The sequence below is a fragment of the Pseudorca crassidens genome, chromosome 8, assembly GCF_039906515.1.
Source record: "Pseudorca crassidens isolate mPseCra1 chromosome 8, mPseCra1.hap1, whole genome shotgun sequence".
NCBI lineage: Eukaryota > Metazoa > Chordata > Mammalia > Artiodactyla > Delphinidae > Pseudorca > Pseudorca crassidens.
Window position 1 is genome coordinate 29,477,755 of NC_090303.1, and position 19,929 is coordinate 29,497,683.

At 39.6% G+C, this 19,929-nt stretch overlaps 1 protein-coding gene across 4 annotated transcripts in view; it reads right to left on the reverse strand.

Moving 5' to 3' along the window:
- SEMA3D (semaphorin 3D) overlaps positions 1-15,747 on the reverse strand; it is a 209,187-nt gene extending 193,440 nt beyond the window's left edge. For 2 of the 4 annotated variants that reach the window (XM_067746095.1, XM_067746094.1), the window contains exon 1: positions 15,582-15,747. The gene's annotated coding sequence lies outside the window, so the exon portion shown is untranslated. The remainder of the gene's footprint in view (positions 1-15,581) is intronic. The other 2 variants (XM_067746093.1, XM_067746092.1) reach the window with 1 other exon arrangement.
- Between the last annotated feature and the right edge of the window lie 4,182 nt (positions 15,748-19,929).

The following is a 19,929-nucleotide window of genomic DNA, read 5'->3' on the forward strand; positions in this document are numbered from 1 at the left end:
CCCCATAAATGACACTTAAAAGTAATCATTTGAAAAAAAGACTCCCCTGCCCCAGCAAAATACGTATTTAGAAAAGTAATATAAATAATCTCCCTTACTTAAAATCTCATCAAGAGACGAGCCAGGAGGTTTATAAATACTCACGAAAGAAATAAAAAACGGACAGGAGTAAGAGTGAATTGACAAAAGCAAAACAAACAAACTAAATTGACTCTGGGTTCTAGTTTTTAAAATTGTTCCTTCTCTTAATTTGCTCTAATAAAATCATCCTTAAGAACCCATGGAATAGAAAATGCCACATACTAAAGATATATCTATCTATCTATATAGACAGGTAGAGATGAAACATTTTACATCCATTTACATCAATCTATTTGCAACCATAGGAAAATATTTAATATTCCTGGGATGAGTACTGTGAGAGGCTTTATAATTATTTAGAAAATATTTAGACATTATTTCAAGTAAACTTATTTATCCTATCTCTGAAACATTTCACTTTCTGTGAAATAGACATAGGGTCTTACATATTGTTATAACTATGATATATATAACATACATAATTAATTTAAGATATATAAAACAATTTATAAATTATTATTCATATAAAGTATATTGATGAACATTCATAAGCAAAAGTGGCGATTACGGGAACAGACTAATCTGAAACAATACCAAGAATGGCATTAGAAAAGTATTTTCCCATAAAATAACTAGAACATTATTCAGTTTCACTTCCACTTGCTCAGAAGCTGAAGTGACCTTTAAGTTCAATTTCTGGAAAATATCACTGATTAACATACTTTCTGCTGTCACTAGTTATATTGCAGAGAACTGCCGAGAAGGTGAGGCAGCATGGGACAAAGGTGTTCTTCGTGTATTAGATTGCTTATATCTAGATGCAGGAGCTACCCATTTATCTCTGGGCTCTTCTGAAACTTCCTCCTTGAGAGATGCCTCACTTATGGAACTTGATTCCATAAGTGCTGTACTGCAGGTTCCTGCAAGGTCCCCTGAAGCCCAACATTTAGGGAGCAAAAATCCAGGGACCTCTTTGTAGCTGGTTGAGGGCACCAAGTTCAGCACTGGTATAGAATCTAGAAAAAGTCTAGTCCCTGGGAATGAGACTGCCCTACAAGAGACTGTCACTGGGCCAATTTCCACATCCTCTAGTGGATGGAGAGCAAATCAGGTCACTGTGTTTCCCTTCACTCCTTATAAACGGGACCAACATGGAATATTCTGAAACCGCACAATAGTGAGAGCATTTAATAAGAGGTTTCAAGAGCAATAACTGGTTAGCAGAGGTACAGGGACAAGGTGGTGATCAAACAGTGGAAGTAATCTGTGGGCAAGGGGATTAGAATGACAGTAGGCCCACACTGGAGGGCTAGAGAAGTATCTGTGCATTGGGTGAAAAAAGTCAGGGGCAGGGGGATGTGCAAGTTGTTGAACATATCTGTATTGTTTATTTGGGGACAGAGCACTTCATTAAGGAAATATGCAGTGTTATAAATCCAGTAGTAGATAGCTAAGGAACGGTGGGATGCTACAAAATAAACCTGGAAATTTAGATGGGGCCTCAAAGGATTTTATTACTTGCTGTTTAGCCTCTATAAGTAGCTGCTGCTTCTGAGACAGCTGGTATTGAAGGGTTCCTTTGCCCTGGATTCTCCCTCACATCCCTATAGCATGGTCTGTTGCACTGTGCCCCCAAATGATGTCTCTTTAAAAGGTGGTAATAGCCAATCCTAATGTGTCATTCTCTTACCCAGGAATATACCTGAAGGTCACCAAAGGACTTTTTTTTTTTTTAACATCTTTATTGGAGTATAATTGCTTTACAATGGTGTGTTAGTTTCTGCTTTACAACAAAATGAACGTTATATATATACATACGTTACCGTATCTCTTCCCTCTTGCGTCTCCCTCCCTCCCACCCTCCCTATCCCACCCCTCCAGGCAGTCACAAAGCACCGAGCTGATCTCCCTGTGCTATGCGGCTGCTTCCCACTATCTACCTTGCGTTTGGTAGTGTATATAGGTCCATGCCTCTCTCTCGCTTTGTCACAGCTTACCCTTCCCCCTCCCCATATCGTGAGGTGGATAGACCTAGAGTCTTTCATACAGAGTGAAGTAAGTCAGAAAGAGAGAGACAAATACCGTATGCTAACACATATATATGGAATTTAAGAAAAAAAAATGTCATGAAGAGCCTAGGGGTAAGACAGGAATAAAGGACTTTTTTTGAATGAGGTGAATGTAACTCAGCAGATAAAGAAGAAGGCAGTAGAACAGTGGGTAGGTGGTGTGAGAATCTGACCTATGTGTAATTTGCATCATCTGTGTAAGGATAACAGAAAGATAACACACAGACACTGTAATGCGTCACACAGATTTTGATTGTTAACCTATATTAACCTATTTATTTCTCACAATAACCCTATGAGGTTAGTGCCTTCATGAACCCCCAGTTAAAAGACAGGAGACAGATATAGAAACGTCAAGTAACTTGTCTAAACCACACAGCTCAGCGGTGACAGAGCTAGGATCTGAATCCAAGCTGTCTGCTTTCATAGGGCATAGTCTTTTTTTTTTCATTAATTTTGATTGGAGTATACTTGATTTACAATGTTGTTAGTTTCAGGTGTACAGCAGAGTGAATCAGTTACACATATACATATATCCACTCTTTTTTATATTCTTTTCCTATATACGTCATTACAGAGTATTGAGTAGAGTTCCTGTGCTATACAGTAGGTCCTTATTAGTCATGTATTTTATATATAGTAGGGTGTGTATGTCATAGTCCTAACCATTGCACCACATTTCCCCCCGCACTTGAAAGCCTCAGTTTAAAGTTACAGTAATCAAAGATTCTTTCAGTTACCAGAGTGACCTCCTTTATAAGTATACAGTGTTGAGCAATGAACACTAGCCCACAGGTGTTGTAGTGGTGTGGTGACATATCTGGGATCCCAGAGAGAAGTCAGGGATGGCGACAATACTCTAAGCATAATCTCCACATAGATAAAAGTAGAGGTTAGGGAAGAAGGTGACATAATGAAAAAGGCTGCAGAGAGAAAAGGCCAAGACTATGAATAGGACCCTTTGTTTTTGGTTTTAAAGAGATTTGATTTGACCCAGGATGCTAATGAGCTCCTTTACAATCATCTACTTCATGATTGCAGCCAAGGTTTCTCAACTGTATTTTGTCAGTGACTCTTACAGTGCCCAGTACATGGCAGGCACTCAACAAATACTTCGTGAATTAAAGAAAAGATGAAAAGGGAATTCAAGATAGGAAGGCATCAAGAATAAGATGAATATGTGTGAAATAACCTTTACAAAAAAGGAATGCACGTGCGACATAACCTTTATGATGAATTACACATCTAAAGTAGTTACAAGAGGAAAAAACAGGTAAGGGATACTGAATAGATTAATTTATATTCATGTATTATAGATGGTGTACTTATTATATACAAGATTAGGTGATATGCATGGAAGTATGAAGAAAGCTGTCAAGGTAGCAACCATTTGATCCTTATTCTTGAGAAACTTAGTCCAACTAAGAGAGAGAGAGTAATAGTTATTGAAACTGAAAAAGATCTTACAAAGAGGAGGGCAGAATTTGAGTGAAAAACACTTTTCCAAGCAAGATTTAGTGGACATAAGTGAGGGTGGCTAGGGGAGCGGGCATTGGTTGGGGGCCAGGAGAAGTGATGGCAGTAAAAGACAAAATTGTCCAAGTGAAAGGAGAAATCACTGCAAAGCCCCGCGAGGAAAGAGTACAGAAATGGTAGGCCCATGTGGTTGATGCTAGTTTGTCCTGTTTATTAATTTGGGGAATTTACGAGACTTAGTTTTGCCTCATCCTAATACATTATCCACTTAAAGCACACTTTTTAACACCACTTGTACACAATAAAGGAAAAACGGGAAAGTCTAAATTGTCATTTCTGATTAACAGAACTAACTAAGGGTTACAAATATATAAAAGAATGATTGGTGGCTATCATGAAGATGATGGTTATGTGTTCGATAAATACTAGGGGAAAGCAGATCTGAATGCAATTCTTATTCTTACTAAGTCTCAAGTGAAAGTGCACAGGATATGAATGACTATTCACTGTACTCTAATAACTTTTGATATATGGATCAAAAGTACCATTTTCTGGAATATGAAAAGGCCTATGTGATAATGACACAACAAAAGAAGGGCTCCAAACAATCAACACCCAGAGACTGAGGGTAGGGTCAAGTGAGGAATCCTACTATCTCAGCCCAAGCTCTTTGAAGGGTTTTATTGAGTGCACATGGGTAAACATAGCATTCCTCTTCTATGTAAGTTATTTCTGCCAAAAACTTGCCCTTTTTAAATTTATTTATTTTATTTATTTTGGGCTGCATTGGGTCTTCGTTGCTGTGTGCGGGCTTCTCACTGAGGTAGTTTCTCTTTGTTGCAGAGCACCAGCTCTAGGTGCACGGGCTTCAGTAGTTGTGGCTTGCGGACTCAGTTGCTCCACGGCATGTGGGATCTTCCCGGACCAGGGCTTGAACCCGTGGCCCCTGCATTGGCAGGTGGATTCTTAACCACTGTGCCACCAGGGAAGCCCAACTTGCCCTTTTTAAAACCTGAACAATGAACAGTCTCTGCCAAACCTTATCACAGTGTAGTCTCACACAACAATCCCCAGGGCTCTGTGAAATATGAATCAAGCCAAAGAAAGGAAAATGTTATTCTCTCATCTGTATATCCAGTACAAATGCTTTTGAACAGCTACTTTACTGGTGATAAAAGTCTTCATAAGTTGATACAATAATTTATTGATTTATATCAATTTTCCATTTTAAAATTATACATAACTCATCTTATACTGTTTCATCATGAAAATACTTTTGCAGACAGAATAGTCTGGCTACTTTAACCTTCTACCAACCTGCTCGGAAAGCAACTTACAACACCCTAATTTGATTATGATAAGGAAATATCTGAAGCTACAAGACAGAAGCTATGTGGCCAAAAGAATGAATTTTGAATCAGAACATATGTCAAGGGTAAAGTTAATAGGTATACAATTTCACTATTTAAAAAACTTGTCTTCTGATAAGGAGAGTCAAACCTCAAAATTGATGAGATTTGAGATGATTATTTTCATTTGAAACGATTTTTTAAAAATAATACTCGTTATAATTATGTATTCATAAGTCACCAATTACTTGAAAATATGTTGATATGAAATAAAAAAGGAGACAATGGTAGTCCATGCAAAAATGTAGATCACACATATCTCTACTATACAAATTAGGTATGTGCATTTCTAAAGGTTTTGGTGAGAATTTTATATTTCTTCGTTCCTTTTTTTGATTGAGTTAAATTATCACAGGCAGGATCTCTCTTTTCAAAATTGTACTCAATTCTCCTGTGTAACAAAAATGAAAACCTTGTATCTAAGATTCCAATGATATCCCAGAGCATATTAGTTGTATTGATCTGAGTCTTTTTCAGATACTTATTATTATTATTATTATTATTATTATTATTTCAGGAAGTTCAATGGGGTATCACCAAAAAAGAGGCCCTTTAGTCACATATTCTGGGATTGAATTCCATGGCTTTTCCCGAACAAGTTGTTGAAATGTGTTTTTTGTGTGCTATGATTCACAAACTAAAAACGGTGGCGGGGGGGGAAAGCAAGTTTAAACTTTTCAACAACTGCCACGGTAGAGCACAAATTCAACAAAAAGCAGTTAAGTGTAAAGCACAGAGTCAGGAAATTGTTAAATAATTATAAATATGAGATAACAGTAAAAAAATGACATCAGCATGTATAAAAGCTTCAATAAGAAAGGTGAAATGACAGGACTTTTGGTCCAACAGTAAGCAAGACAGCTTATTACTAAAAGAGAATAAAACTCAGATTTAAAAAAAATATGCAACGATTTGTAACACAGGGAATAGAAGGAATAATATGTGATTTTTATATATAGAAAGTATATACATAAAGTGAGGGAAAGCATTGAAAACACACACACAGACACACACACAAACACACACACACGTAGAAAGGAAAATGGCAGCCCATATCTACATTTCTAGAACACATCTAAGTCTCAGCTTCTAGGAATTTGAGGGGATGTAGAAGCCTCCTAGGTATATTTTTAATTTTCAAAATAGCAATGGTAAGTGTATTATACATATAACATTTGATAGGAAATAATCTTTAACATACTTAATGTAGTAGATGTCCTTGGGATTCAAAGAGGAGAAACAAGAATACATAGTCATTGAGCCATTTTGGCAAGAATTTTGAAAGCACAATCATCATGTAGAACTGAAGACATCTGGCACAGAGGATGGATCTTGTCAATATCAATAAAATAGCAAAGACTGAAGTAGAAAAAAAGTGTGCCTTCTCTTTTAATATTTAAGATTGATTTATAAGACATGACTGATACATAGCTTTCTTTGCATGAGAACCTCCCACAATGGTGATCTGAAAATTTTTATTAATCCAAGTAATACATTTTATTTTGAAAAATAAGTAATTATGAGAACTAATTCAACATACATGTTTATTATAATGAGAACTACTATATTTAGTATCAACAGAAAAAAAAAAGGTAAAATAGTTGCACCTTGAACTAGGAGAATAAATTGAATGGCATTAACCTTTCTGACCAGAGAATGGTTCACCTTTTATACAGTTTCTCACCATGGTTAATCTATATGCTTTCAAATACAAGTTTTAAAAATAGACTTTATTTTTCAGAACAGTTTTAGATTTACAAAAACATTGAGAAGATAGTACAGAGAGTTCCCCAAGAACCCACATCTAGTTTCCCCTATTATTTTTACATCTTACATTAGTATGGACATTTGTTACAATGAATAAACCAATATTGACTTTTTATTATTAACTAAACTCCATAATTTATTCTGATTTCACTAGTGTTTATCTAATGTCCTTTTTCTTTTCACGGATCCCATCCAGGACACCACATTACATTTAGTTCGTGTCTCTCTGGCTTCTTCTTGCTTCCAATAGTTTCTCAGGCTCACTTTGGTTTTGATGATCTTGATAGGTTTGAGGAGTACTGGTCAAGCATATTGTAGACTGTCCCTCTACTGGAATCTGTCTGATGTTTTTCACATGGTTTTATGGGGGTTATAGGTTTTTGGGAGAGAGATTGAGAGGGACAGTGTTCTTTTCATCCCTCATATGAAGGGCACATATTATCAACATGCTTTAGGACTACTGAGGTTGACCATGATCACCTGGCTGAGACAGTCTCTGCTAGGTTTATTCACTGTAAAGTATTCTCTCCCTCCTTACCATCCTGAGTACTCTTTAGAGGAAGTGACCATGCTCAACTCATTTCAGAAGTAAGGAGTTTTATGTTCCCCTTCCTTGAGGGCAGAGTATCTACATAAATTGTTTTGAAATTCTACTGGATGGGAGATTTGTCTCTTCTCCTTCATTTATTAATTTATTCATCATTTACTTATAGCAGCATGGTCTCGTGGATATTTATTTTATACCTTGGGTTATAATCAATAATACTTTTTTTTTTTTGCTCATATTATTCCAGCTTTGGCCATTGGGAGCTTTTTTAATTGGCTCCTATGACCCTTTGACATACCTCTGTCATTGTGCATATGTGGTGTGGTGATGTATGTGGGTGTCTGGAACACTTATTTTTTGGCACAAGATGATCCAGGCTCACATACATTTCCTGCCCCAGTCCTAGAATCAGCTATTTCTCTGAGGATCCCTGGTTCCTTTCACTGGAAAATAATGTTAGAAAATGAGATCTAGGCACTAGCTGTCACATACAAAATTTATTTTTAAAATAAATTTCATGTTTAAGCTAAGAATTAATATATATATTTGTGTGTAGTACATTCATGGATAAATTCTTACTAGCCCTTACTCTATGCTTATCTGTGTTTACTAGTCGTTCAGCAATGATCATGAATTTTATCTGTAATGAAAATCATTACTATAAAAATAAAAGCTCTAAAAGAATGTACACCCCATTTCAACAAGAAAATGCAAATTATTCGGTGGGCCAAAAAGTGCCTTCGGTTTTTTAAGTAAAAATAAAAGACACATTTTTCATTTTCACCAAGAACTTTATTGAACAACGTATTCACCCTTTTGTTCCACTACCTTCTGCCATTTTCCAGGCAACTTCATAATTCCATCTTCCCAAAACTTTTTATCTTTTTGAGCAAAGAACTGTTTCAGGTCCCTTTTACAGTCTTCCAGCGAATTGAAATTTTTTCCATTAAGAAAATTTTGTAAAGACCTAAATAAATGGAAATCTGAAGGTGCAATGTCTGGTGAATATGGCCGACAAGTCAGAACTTCCCAGCCAAGCTGTAACAGTTTTTGTCTGATCATAAAAGAAACATGCGGTCTTGCATTCTCCTGATGCAAGATTATGCATTTTCTGTTGACTAATTCTGGATGCTTCTCGTCGAGTGCCGCTTTCAGTTGGTCTAATTGGGAGCAGTACTTGGAATTAATCATTTGGTTTTCCGGAAGGAGCTCACAATAGAGGACTCCCTTCCAATCCCACCATAAACACAACATTGCCTTCTTTGGATGAAGACCAGCCTTTGGTGTAGTTGGTGGTGGTTCATTTCGCTTGTCCCATGATCTCTTCCATTCCACATTGTTGTACAGTATCTCCTTTCCATCACCCGTCACAATTTGTTTTTAAAACAGAATGTTTTCATTACGTTTCAGTAGAGAATCGCATGCAAAAATATGGTCAAGAAGGTTTTTTTCGCTCAACTTATGTGGAACCCAGACATCAAAAAGATTCACATAACCAAGCTGGTGCAAATGATTTTCAATGCTTGATTTGGATATTTTGAGCATGTTGGCTATCTCCAGCATGGTATAACGTTGATTGTTCTCAATTATTGTTTCGATTTGATCACTATTAACTTCAACTGGGCCACCCGACCATGGAGCATTGTCCAGCGAGAAATCTCCAGCACGCAACTTCGCAAACCACTTTTGACACGATCAGTCACAGCTCCTTCTCCATACACTGCACAAATCTTTTTGTGCGTTTCAGTTGCATTTTTACCTTTCTTGAAATGGTAAAGAATAATATGCCAAAAATGTTGCTTTTCTTCTTCCGTCTTCAATATTAAAATGGCTATGCAAAATTCACCAATTTTGATAAGTCTTTTTCTAAATGCACGCTGATATCACAGCTGTCACATACAATCTAACAAAATTGTTTTGAATGAAGTTAAAGACAACTAAGTGCTACTAGAGTCATCTTATGGAAAAAAAGGAACAAACCTTTTGGCCTACCCAATGATATCAACTTCTACTGACCTCGTATTTAGTATTACAAGTAAACTGAGAATTCTGAGAGTTCCAAATAGTTATCATTGAAATGAAGTGTTATATTTCAAAATTGAAAGCGTTCCTCCAAGTAAAAATGGTGTTCATTTTTTACCTTAGAAAACACTTCTTTCTTTCGTAGAACAACCATTTCAGATGTAAAAAACAAAGATTTATCTGAAAGCAACAACAGCAAATACCAAAACACAAGAAATGCCTGAATGTCTTATGTATGGACTGCTCTTTATGAGAAGGATAAAAAACAAAAAAAGGAGGAGTAAAAGCCTAACACTGATTTTATACATTCCATCAAAAAAAAAAAAAAAGCCAACAGATTAGTTAGACATAACTTGAGATGACATCATGAGGCATGGCTTCAGCGGTCAATATAACATGTTTTTAAAAAGGCTTCTATGGGACTATGTAAGCAACTTAAGAGGGTACTTTTCTGTGAACATTGTTTTTAAGCAGTTCATACATGCTGATATTAAATGCATAAACTATACTACTTCTCTGTCTCTTCACTAACATAAATCCAGACAACATCTCTACTGAGCAATTTTATTAGTCTAATTTCTGCTAATATAATGTGCTTGAAACTCTATATATTTAACTCAGTAGGTACCAGCTATATAGGCTCATTTCAGGACCAAATATAACAATATAATCCTTAAAAGCAGTTTAAGATATACAAAAGACCAAGTAAAATGCATAATTAGTATAGGAAAAATAAATTGGACATTTATCTGATGGTAGATTAATAATGTCACATCTATATATCTATACAATTTTATTTATTTTCCATGAAAGTAATAATACTGTATTTCTTTTAAGATGCTCAATAATCTAGACTGTTTGCTTTTTTTATTCGAGTTTGTTCTTTGTAGTTATAGTCCCATTTAATAATGCTTGATTCTATTTAATTAGAAAAATACAGCGAATGTTCCCATTTTTCCTGTGATTTTCTAGTAGAACATACTTAAAAACATAAAATGTTGAAGTTATATTGTTAAATGCCCTATAGAAGAAACAAGGGACATAAAGTATGTCATTTCTAATCTCTGAAGCAGAAGACACCATATGTTTAAAAGGATACCAGATTCAGAGAGACACAAACTCTTCTGTGAACACTTGGTAACTTAATTCTATTAAGTTATTAATTCTTAATTCTATTCTATTCTATTCTATTCTTAATTCTTATTCTATTAAGTTATTAAATATCATCATTAACGTGGAAATAAATGATCAAATATTAATGATGATAGATTAAAAGTCACCAAAATCATTTAAAATCTAAACAGTATATCTTATTACATATTGCAACTTTTTCAAGCACTTAACTATCTGTCTTTAATAATTTATATTTGTGAATGTCTAATAATTTAAGTACACCTCATTATTATTACTTAAATTTCAAAATAATTTCAAGTTTCTTCTCAGTGTATTTCTTGTTTGCAGTGAATTTAATTTAGCTTTATGCTTCTTTCTAATTATTATTTAGGTACTTAAAGTTAAGGTGAAATAATGCAGACACAGATGATGCAGATTCTCATTTCTTAATTTAGATCCTTCTAAAAAATACAAGAAATTCAAAAATAAAATGTAACTTTTTGTAATATGCCTCTTTTTACTATGTATTCTTATAAACCCTATTTCACATGATCATTATATTGCTCTATGTTATGCATCATGATAAAACAGCTTCTCAACATTTTTTTCTATGAAAGGGTAAAACTCATATAAAAGAAAAAACTCTCCTTTCTAAAATCTCAGAGAATGTAAAGTATAAAACCAAAGGTCTTTAAGCTGATCTTTGATAGGCAACAAAGAGATTCAAAATCACTCTCTTGGGCTTCCCTGGTGGCGCAGTGGTTGAGAGTCCGCCTGCCGATGCAGGGGACGCGGGTTCGTGCCCCGGTCCGGGAATATCCCACATGCCGCGGAGCAGCTGGGCCCGTGAGCCATGGCCGCTGAGCCTGCGCGTCCGGAGCCTGTGCTCCGCAACGGGAGAGGCCACAACAGTGAGAGGCCTGCGTACCGCAAAGAAAAAAAAAAAAAATCACTCTCTTAACTGCTTGGTAAGTAATTATACCTCAATATTTGTTAGGTGTCTAAATATGTTTAGCATTGCACTAACCTGAAGGTGTAAAAAGTTAGAGAAGACAAGTCCTTCCTTCAAGGCTCTTATGATCCGGTTAGGAATCATAAACAACAACATAAGAAAGCAAATGACTGAAAACTTAGAACTTGAAAGGCAGGATGAAGATATAAAAATAGAAAGGAATTTTGGCCAAGATTTCCTAGAGTAAGAAAGTATTTTTTAACTAAGTTTTGAGGTAGCAAGTTATGTGATTAACAAGTGTTGCCCATGGTCAGTCATTGTTATTGTTGTTATTACTACTTATTTCACAAATGCGAATGTTTCTTTTTTCTTTAAGGACTATGTTATTGAGTCGAAATATTTACTACTTTACCTAGGTTATCTATATAGCTCCAGGTATATACAGAAAGAATAACTTTTCAAACAGAGCTATGGTTACTCATGTTTATTAAATAAATCATTTATTAATTGATAAGAATGTTCCCCAAAGAACATTTGTCATCAAAGCATTACATCTCCCAGACAGAACAGTAAAGTTCAGTCACGTTTTTTTCTAAAATAATGAAGCTATAACAATCTGAAGACATACTAATATTCATTAAATCAGCACCAACTGGAATGTTTTCCCCTTGAGACTGAGAAGTTGATATTCTTAATACCTGATAAAAATGGGGATGACTTCACCCAGTACTCTGTCTAAGCAGAAAACAAACACTGGGCCACAGAGATACCTACCAATTCCAGAGGACACCTTCAGAGACACTTTCAGGTCTGTGATAAACCTTTTGATAGTTAACAAATACCCATCCAATGGAACGAGAACACAGTATGAGGAATAAGAACTGAGCACCACAAAACATCCTGTCTTAATTTAACTCCAACCCCAAACAACATATTTCCTAGCTTTGGAAAAGAAAAGATGTGAGAGTAATTCAGCTTGGTGACTCAAGTTCAAACCTATATTTGATCTGTTACCCTGTCACTGGAAACAGTACATGTGCTTCCTCTGCCTTTGTAATTGTTTATATTCCTGACCTTCCCTGACACCAAAAATAATTCACACTCCCACCCTTACCAGCCCTTCCCCACACACATACACACACACAAAAGAGATTAAAAATACAGTTTAACTTTGTGCATTCTTCCCATGCAAAATTATAAAGCAAATTCATTAACTAAGATGTAACTATAAAGGCAAATTCTGCAAAAAGGCAAAAGATACATAATTATTTCTTTACCTTTTACCCTTAGTTTCTGCTAGTGTTGGTTATAGTTTCCTAATAATTCCAAAACACTTTGCACTGCCAGACATTTTTTCCTTGACCTCCCCTCTCAGAGAGTCAGCAGGAGGGGTAACAGGAGTCAAATTATTACTCCTCCCAAGTGAATGGGCCACAAACTCTTACAAAGGTGAAATAGTGGTGCCAAAATATGAAGTAACTTTGTAGTTATTCAGGTCATGAAGGCAGTAAGTAGACTAAGGAAAACTTCGTTAATCTCAGGAAATTTTCTCAACGCAGCCATGGAGTTACTATTTGAAAAATGTTTCTTTTGTTTTCATTTTTCCTTTATAAACATTATTAAAGCCACTAATAATTCCTATAGGTACAAGAAGACCTTTATAAATATAGATTACTAATATCATGTACATAAGATCCTTGACCTACAGACTTCATGTGACCCATACCCATCCTCAACCCTGGCTCCCATTTAAATTCTCGGGGTTCTTACCCTGTAAATTATAATATACAGATAATGCATCAACTGATCTTAGAAAGGTCCTCCCTTTAAGTGGGGTCATGGAAAGCTGCCTGAAGCCCTTAAAAGGTGACCTGAATCCAGGTAAAACAGTTCCAGTCTCAGCTCTGCCCCTTACTAGCTTATATTTGAACGCATCAGCTAACACACCTTTACATCTCATTATTCTCACCTCGAAAATGAGAATAATTGCTTTGTCTACTCCCGTAACCACCGATACCACTTTTAAGAACTATGATTTTTCTTAAAATTGCAAAAGCCAAAATAGGACAGCACACAGTTCTAACTCTCTGTGTGTCTCTGCTTTTTTTTTTTTTAATCTAAAAAACAAACAAACAAAATAATGAAACTTCATATCGTGTTGCTGAGAATATTAATCGTGATAATGTACAAAGTACCTAGGATGCAAGAAGTACTTGATAAATGTCCCTTCCCTTTTCCACCAATTTTTCATTTCATAATGGGCAAATTCCATTTGAAATGTTGGCAGTCCAAATCAGTACCATTTTACTGTCTCTCAGCTTCCTCTTGACGCTAGTCATATCTCTTCCCACATCACCTTCCTGTATTTCCTGGCCTTTTCTCTTTCAAAGGCCAAGGCCTTTTCCCATCTTCCTGACCTGAACCATCACTTTGTAGCCTACCAACGATGTCCCTCTGGCCAGCTTTAGCTACTCGGCTGAGCCTCAATGACTCCGAGGCGGGACAGAGTTAAAGCAACTCCTGTCTGGGGCTGCTCACATCCAACCCAGACCCTTCCTGCTCATCCTCTTGGCTCTCTGGCCTCAGAACAGAGCGAGAAGCGACGGCAACACTGGAGTGATGACATGTGATTCTCTCCCTTCCCCACCCTTCACATTTTTCTTTCCACGTGCAGAACCCGGAAGGCTCTGACCGCTCGTGCCCTGGCGGTTGCCATGGTTACACAACAGCAGCACCAGACCCAGGAGGGGTCACCAGACCCAGGAGGGGTCTCGTCCCGTCTCCTTTACCTCCCCCTCAACCCTTTCCATCCTTTAGTGAGCACGCCCCACCCCGCGCCCCCGCAGGGGAGGAGAACCTTTTCGGCTAAATTTGAGACTTTCCGTTCCCGCCCCCTCTTTTTCTCTTGCAGACACCACTGACAAGCTAAGGGAGGATGGGAGGGGCTTTGGTGGGGAAAGAAGAGCTCTCGTAGAGACATTTGCCTTTCATTACGGCTTCGCTCGGGGCTAAACGGCGAAAAGTTCGCCTATTTAACTCCAATCTCCGTAAGTCGGAATTGGGGACCTCAGCGGCCCCAGGCGCTGGCTGCGCAGCTCCCGTCCAGTCCCCTCGAGTCCAGCCTGGTGGCGGGAGTGCGGCGCCTCCTCCTCCTGTCAAGTACCCCCCGCGCGCTGGGACGGAAGCAAAGCAACTCAGTCCACGAGGTTGAACTCAAGTCGTGAGGGAAGGAAAATGAGCCGGTGCCGAAAACGGCCCGGGCGCTGCCAGGGCGGCCCATTAACGCGTCAACTCCAGGCGCGTGATGAGGGAGCAGGGGGGAAACACCGGCGGGGTTAAATCCACCCGGTTAAATTCCCAGCAGGAGTCAAATCCGGGCCTTTTCGGAGCGAGCCAAGCCGAGGGTACGGAGGGATGCCCGGCCCCCACAAGAGTACGTTTTGCAGGAGCCGCCTTTCCCAGTCAGCCAGCTCTGAGGCTGGTGTCTGCTTCCAACTTTGCCCTCAGAGTCTGGGAGGAAGCACGCTCCCGTCAGACGGAGCGTCGCGGTTCCCTCACAGGGAAAAAGGCGTTGCCCATCCCTCCCCAAAAGCACCACAACACAAATAGCCGCCACGGTATCCCCGTCCCCTCCCCCCAGCCCCTCGGGAAAAGGAGCGAGTGAGGGCGCAGACGCCCTTGGTCAAATCCTCGCCAGACTGTCCTCACCGACGCGTCTGCGAATGAACCTGCAGCCAGAGGAGCCACGGGGCACGTTCAGACGCGCTCGCGGCCGCCGGGGCCCTGGAGGGGGCGAGAGAGAGCGCGAAGTTCCCGGGCGCGTCTCGGGAGGAAAACTTTACGCGGCGCGGAAAGCTCGGGCTGAGGAAGCGGCGGCGGCGAGCGGAGACTGCGCCCGCCGCCACGCTGTCCCCGCGCCGCGCGCCCGGACCGTCAGCGCCTCGGCGCCCAGTTCCCCGTCTGGCCCCCCCGCGTGCCCACTCCCGTCAGCTCCGGAGCGCTCTTTCCGCCCCAGAACGTTGCCTTATCTCCCGGCCGCTCGGCATTCTCACTTCGGACCCACGACCACCCCCAAAATCCAGTCACCCCTACTGGCCACCGCGGTCCTCCCACCGGAGCAGCAGGTGACCCGAAACCAGCCTTACCTGCCGCGAACTCTTCTCGCCCTCTCTCTGTGCCCGCTGTCTTTTCCGGGAGAGAGGAAGGGGATGCAGGCGGTGGGCGTGTGAGGCGGCGACCCGGGACACCGGCGCGACCTCCTCTGAGCGGCAGCCCTGGTTGAGCCGCGGAGCCGCCGGCGGCCCTGACGGAGCGTGGAGGCTGCGGCCGCAGAGGCCAGGCCGGGAGGCAGGGGGCGCTGCTGCCCCCCGAGCGTCCTGCCGGGAGCGGCGCGGAGCCAGGCACCAGCTGGAGCTGTGGGGAGGCGAGGGTGGCGAGGAAAGGCACGCTCGGAGCGGGAGGGCGGCTTTTAAGTTTGTGGTGTGACCGCAGCAGCTGTCCCGGGAGAGACTCAGTCTTTCTAAAAAGGGGATGCTCAGAACGCCGGGGATTACCTCTCCCCTTCCGATCTCCTCCCCCAGCCCTCGGCCCCCCTCCCCTGTGCGCACGCCAGTCCTCCCCAGCGTGCAAAAGTCCATCCCAGTCGGCGCGCGGGCTGTCAGCAGCGTGGATTAAATGTAGCTCCGGCCGCGCTGGGGGATGTTTTTCCGGACAGGGCACTCTGTATGTAAAGGAATTTCTGACGTTTGAGCCCGCGCCCGGGTTGCTTTGGGGCCTGTTTATTCTATACCATAACGTCTCCAAGGACTCCCTGCCGAAAAAACAGGACAAACACTGTCTCAAAAACTCTAAGCCTCAAAAAGAGGAGCTGTGTTCCAGTATGTAAAACCCCGATCCACTGTTACTGGCCTCGAAAGAGCAGGTGTTGAGGATGAACGACAGAGATCAGCCCTCCACTATGGGGCTGGCACCGAGGAAGGACCAAGCAGGAGGCCAACAGAAAACAAACACATGCACACACACACAAAATGTAAGTCTTTTTTCCTCTCTACCTCATACCAGGCCAGCAGGGTTACGTCACTTATTCCTGTGTTAGATTTCCTTGTAGATTTGTACACACCTTGGTCACGCAATAGAAAACTTGGAAGTGTATGGGGACCAGGGTGGATCCACATTTTGTGGAGCCTGGAACTCACACTATTTGGAGGTGGGATCCTCTTGAAAAAACTAATACAGAAATAGCTTAATTCTACAGATTTTAGAAAAACATACGACATATGAATTCATTGTCTGGCTGACCACAGGGACATGGAAAGGGCTTCTGCAAGGGATGAGTCCTGAACTGGGGCCTTATTGGCTACATGGTAAATCCTTGTATGATTGGAACTCTAGGTCTGTGGTCACACTCCTTGCACTTATTAGTCCCAAACATAAAACTAACTTGGGGTGGAGCCATAGAAAAAAGCAGCCATGGGGTCCTGCATTTGTCAGGTTGACTTAAGAGCACAGCTCGTAAGGTCCCAGAGTTCCCTTGGCAAACGACCAGGGGGGTTTCGATTTGGGGGCAGCGAGCAGACAGTGGCAACAATGGAAGAACTGGTCTGGGGGAGGAGACTCTTCATTCAGCCTTCCCTCTGCAGCAGAGAGCTGAGGGCCACCAAAGCTAAATGAGTCATTTTAAGTTACAGATGGCTGGTGGCAGAGCCAGCTCAGGAGAGACTCAAGTTTCCTAACTCTGACCAAGTTTCTTTCCTGTGTCTCATACTGCCCCATCACTGTAACCTTGGTTTTGACTGTCAACCAACCAACCCCATAATTTTCCTCTTTGGATACAGGACAATTTAAAGCCCTACAGACTATTCCAATCTATAGCCACATTTTTTCTGAATGCTTTATATTCAGTGTTATACCACTCATTTTATAATTAACCACACACTTGATGTGTTTGTTGCATTTAAAACTATTTTTATATTATTTTTATTTGTTTATGCCATTGCCCCCAGTCCAAATTGCAATCTCATTGTGAGGACAAAATACCTCTTTTGTCTCCCAAAGCATAGCTTAGGGTTTTGCACATGGTGCGTTCATGATAAGTACTTTTAGATTTTTACTCTGTTTATTAATTTTCTAATAATTTTGTCAGTTTATTGGCCAGAATATTGTATTTAATTAGAGTTGTGGTTAACTCTGGATTTCCCCTTTTTCCTTCCTGTCTAAAATCCTAGCTTAATATACTCAAGGCAAATGACATCTCCCTTTTGCTACTGTCTCAGCCTTTTCCACAAAGCCACTGCAGGATTAATCACTCCCTCATGTTTTTCCAAAGCACTTTGATTTCACTACTAAATAAGTCCCTTTCATGTTATATCATAATAAATTATGCATTTTTCTGCATCCCATACAGGCGTATTGCCTGTTTTGTGTTCTTGTTTCCCCAGCTCCTAAAACAGTGCCTATGAATTTGTATTGAACTGATTTGGTTTGAAGTACCCTGACTTCAAATTTAGACTGTATTTACTAGGGTATCCTGAACATACCATGAGAAGAACATCTGGAAACTGGGTTCTGTGCTTTCTTTCCTTTTAATTACTCTGAGCACGCAGCAGGCAGAGTCAACCACACAGCTCAGTTGTGATGAATGGCCTCAGCTGTGTCCAGGGCTTTGTAATCCTCATGATACTTCTCTGAGTGTCTTGCATATGATGGGTGTTTAACAAATATTTGGGGATTAAATGAATTAATGAAAACAGTGGATGTGATAACAATAATTAGTCACTGAATTATTTCTGAAATTTCTGCTAACTCTACAGGATCCCACCAGTATGGTTTTATAATCCTTTTTAAGAGTTTGAAATTTACTGTTACCAAAAGCAATTTGGTAATCTGTCCTATAGTGTTGCTTAATACACTATCTGAATCCTTGAAATAACACCCAGTAGGAAAGGTCTATTTTACTTTAAGTTTTGTTAAAATGTAATGTGTATTATACAGTTTAGCTTATCTTCAAGGGTGACTATTCAAGATTCAGTAAATAATCCTTAATTACACTGAAAGAGATGTGTGTATCATCAGTTAGAACTACCTAATTGTTGCTGCTATGCCTGTTCTGGTCTGAGGGGTAAAAAAGAAAGAAAAAGGAAACAGAAAATACTTTCCAGGTGCTTGGAAACATTGCTGAATGAGTAAACTTGTCTTGAGGGTCCAGGTTCTTCCTCTGTGGCATACCACTCCTCACTCATCTTCATTTAGGGCTCACAGATTGAACGTAAGTCATTCTTACTGTATGGTAGTAGATTTATGTTAGATAATATGAAATACACTGTTTCTCAAAGTATTACATTGTTATACTGAGTGAAGCCAAGGAATAAATTTCTGATTGTAGAATTTCAGGAATCATCAATCTATGTTGGGAGCCATAAAGGAAGGTAGCAGGGATGGGAAAGAGTAGAATAGTTATATTCTAGGCTTTTCCAATTCCACATATAGCTACCTCTGCCCAGAAGACAGGAGAAAGATAATTACTGGGTCCAGAATTTAAATCTAGCAGGATCTCAGAGGATTTGACTACACTTTCTGCAGAAGGTGCTTTTCTATGCAGTCTTCCATTCACAAAGCATATGGAAATTTGGTGAATTTAAAAGGAAAAAAAAAAAAGACAGATAAAAGAGATTGCAAAGTTCTGTGCACAGAGACAAGAAAATGGAGATGAAACCCAAGCCATTTAGTGTTCACTTCTATAAAACTAATCATACCTTGGTCAGACATAAAACCTCTCTGCCTTATAATAAATACTACTTTATGAATGTTTTCTCACATATTAACATAACAGTACGAACAGATAAAAATGTTGTTATACTCATATGACAAAACTGGGATATATGTTAGTTTATGTCTGATTGAAACAAGTGATGGCATGAGTTGAAAGCAGCCTACCCACCTCCTACTCTTCTATCAGATATTTTCCCCTTATAAACTGCAGATTTTTTCCCCCATCTGATTCATTTGATCATGACAATTCACTCATCACTTGATCACTAGCTAGTTACATATTAAGATAATTATATCATGTTTAGTAGTGGAAAAGAACACTCCTGACTTCTGTCTTTAATGCAGTATTAATTATACATGCATAGAACTCTCAGAAGTAAATGGATCCCTGTTTCTCATCAAATAAAGACAGAAGATAGTTTAGGTTAGTTAATCGGAATGTGAAATTGTAATGTCTTTGTGTTTTAAACTCTTATAACATCATAAATAATCATAAACTTTCAGAGTTAGGAGAGACCTCAAAGCCCTTCTGGCCCTCATGTTATACATGAGGAAAAGAAGGCCAAGAAGGTGGAGTGATCACCTAGCTCCTTCTGACTCCTGCCTCAATGCCCTCTGCAAAATAGCACCCTGCTATAGAGCCTTTTCTTGAAAAAGAAAAAAGAAAAAGAAAAAAAAAAATCAGCTATTTTTCAAAACCTTTCCAAGCCAGAATCTTAAGGTTAT